The following is a 2,776-nucleotide window of genomic DNA, read 5'->3' on the forward strand; positions in this document are numbered from 1 at the left end:
ATACATACATACATACATACATACATAGTAGGAATTTACAAAAAAAAAAAAAAAAGACGAAGACGGGTGTATAAAGAATATTATATATTAAAGGTGTATTAGTTTAACGCTCTGGATGTGAGAAAGTCTTTTACGTTTCGAGCCTACGCGCTGCAATAGAAAGGAACACAGAAATAAGCAGAGAGAAAAAATAAATACATACATAAATACATAATTACGTACATACGTACATATAAATGTTAAATGCGCACACGTGTGTGATTCTGCATATGTATGTGTTTGTGCATGCGTGTGCGAATTTTGCCTGCAATCGTATGAAGTTCGATACCGCGATGGTTACCACATTCGCATTTAATATCTTTATACTAAATGGCTACCCCATGTACGTCTCCTATCCCTCTCTTCTGTCTTTTCTCTTTTCAAAGAAAATATTTCTCTCAGCGTTCACTATTTCCCCCATCGTTCAAGTCTAACGACCCTCCATGTTAGTTTTCGTTCGGTTTCCCTGTATGTCTCCATTGTCCTATTTTCCTCCTAACTTTGACCCTCCATAAATCCAAAAGTTTATTTTGGTATTTATGGAAGCAACTGTCTTCAAAGACTCATATTGTCGTTGATTGCTCGAAATGAAGAGTAGATAGACAGCCGACAACTGATGAAGTGTCATTCTTTGTATCACTTTTCCTCGCTATTTGCGTGTTTTCGTATTTCATGTTGTTTACTGTTGGTGACGTCCTGTACCCATATAACTACCTTTCTCAGCTTATAAGAGTACCATAGAAATCATACGCTGATTTCATAAATGGTAAAGGAGTAAATTATAAATAATAAGGGTGGCTTGTTAGCAACTTTACAACCGAAAGGCAAAAATATATACGCCATTAAATCGACTGAGGGCGTGATTCAGAAAAATAAGACGGTGCTTTATTGTGGATGAGTTGTTTTGACTCTTACTTCTAGCAACACTGATGTTGAATAGCGCCTTCAGTCGCTATATATGTGTGTGTGTAATTGCGAAGAATTCCTTACTTATTTCAAGATTTATGACAAGCATATATATACATTAACATTCATTATACACTAAACAGGGTTTACTGGTAAATACATTAGGGTAGTTAGTGTAGATGTAATATGTTGTAGATTAGAAGATAGTACATGAATAGGGAGCAAAGGACATAAGGGAGGTGGGAAGGAGTAGTGTGAGTATGTGAAGTTATTTGATCGCTACACTCGCTGGATATAACACCGAAACCTCCCTCGAAGCAGAGTCTATCCTCTTAAAGAAAAAATATATTTAAAAAAAAGACATTAAAAGACAATGAAGTTAAAGAAAGAATGGTCAGACCTTGAATGGTTCCAATAATAACAAAAACAACAACAGCTGAGCAATAACAACCGGATCATTACAACCTCGTTAACAACAACGAAGTACGCTATATTCTTGGCCAGGCGATATTCGAGTCATTAAGCAACAACATATGATAAGACTGGAGGTGATATCGCTAATGTATCTTATATATATGATATTATATATTCGATACACTAGAAGTGAAATCGTATTACTTACCCATAGCTTATGATAAAAATAGGCGAGATATTTTTAATCGAGTCACAAACGATTCAACTATGCTATTTGTAAAGCTGCATATCACTCAAACAGACATTACTTGATAAGGAAATATATCATTATCCAAAATATACCGCAACTTCAGTCAAGAACTACGTGTGTGTGTGTGTGTGTGTGTGTGTGTGTGTGTATACGCCTGAATGTCAATAAATAAATGAAAAGAAAGACTATCATTAGCGTTGCTTTTGATTTCTTGGTGTTTTCCTATTTTATCGTCTTGCTTTTTGTTGTCTTTTTTTTCTATTAATTTCATTTTTGTTACCTTTACGTTTAATTATTATTAACAAAATGCTATTAATTTCCTGTAGTGTTTTATAGATTTCATTACAAAGTTATCTCTTTCTCAAGATTATACATCAAAAGAGCTCTATAACTTATAATGGCATACGTTGAATCGCCGTCGTTGTTGAAATCAAGATTCTACTATCGCAGTATTCTCCAATTTCGATGAATTTCAAGCCTCATATAACATGAAGAAATTAAAATACATTTCAGAACAAATTAACTTATCTGACCCAATCCTAATTATTTTCCACTTTATTCTTTAGATATATCATTTCTTTGGAAATGATATTTTAATTGAATATTTTTCCTTATCTTAAAGCAATTAATTTTTTTTTATGGACATCTTGTAATACGTCTAGCTGATCAATAATAATAATAATAATAATAATGATAATAATGATGATGATAATGATGATGATGAATAAAAAGAATAATGATGACAACGACGATGATGATGATAATTATGGTGATAGTAGTAGTAGTAGTAGTAGTAGTAGTAGTAGTAGTAGCAGCAGCAGCAGCAGTAGTAGTAGTAGTGGTGGTAGTAGTAGTAGTAGTAGTAGTAGTAGTAGTAGCAGCAGCAGCAGTAGTAGTAGTAGTGGTGGTAGTAGTAGTAGTAGTAGTAGCAGCAGCAGCAGCAGCAGTAGTAGTAGTAGTGGTGGTAGTAGTAGTAGTAGTAGTAGTAGTAGAAGTAGTAGTAGTAGTAGTAGTAGTAGTAGTAGTAGAAATGATTGAAACATATGGAAGGAAACACACAAAATAGAAAATAGGCGTTTGAACGGCTCAGTGGCTGGTGATTTGACAAAACGATACATATATATCTATATATATATATATATATATATATCTATATATCTATATATA

This window comes from Octopus bimaculoides, chromosome 16, assembly GCF_001194135.2.
Source record: "Octopus bimaculoides isolate UCB-OBI-ISO-001 chromosome 16, ASM119413v2, whole genome shotgun sequence".
Classification (NCBI taxonomy): domain Eukaryota; kingdom Metazoa; phylum Mollusca; class Cephalopoda; order Octopoda; family Octopodidae; genus Octopus; species Octopus bimaculoides.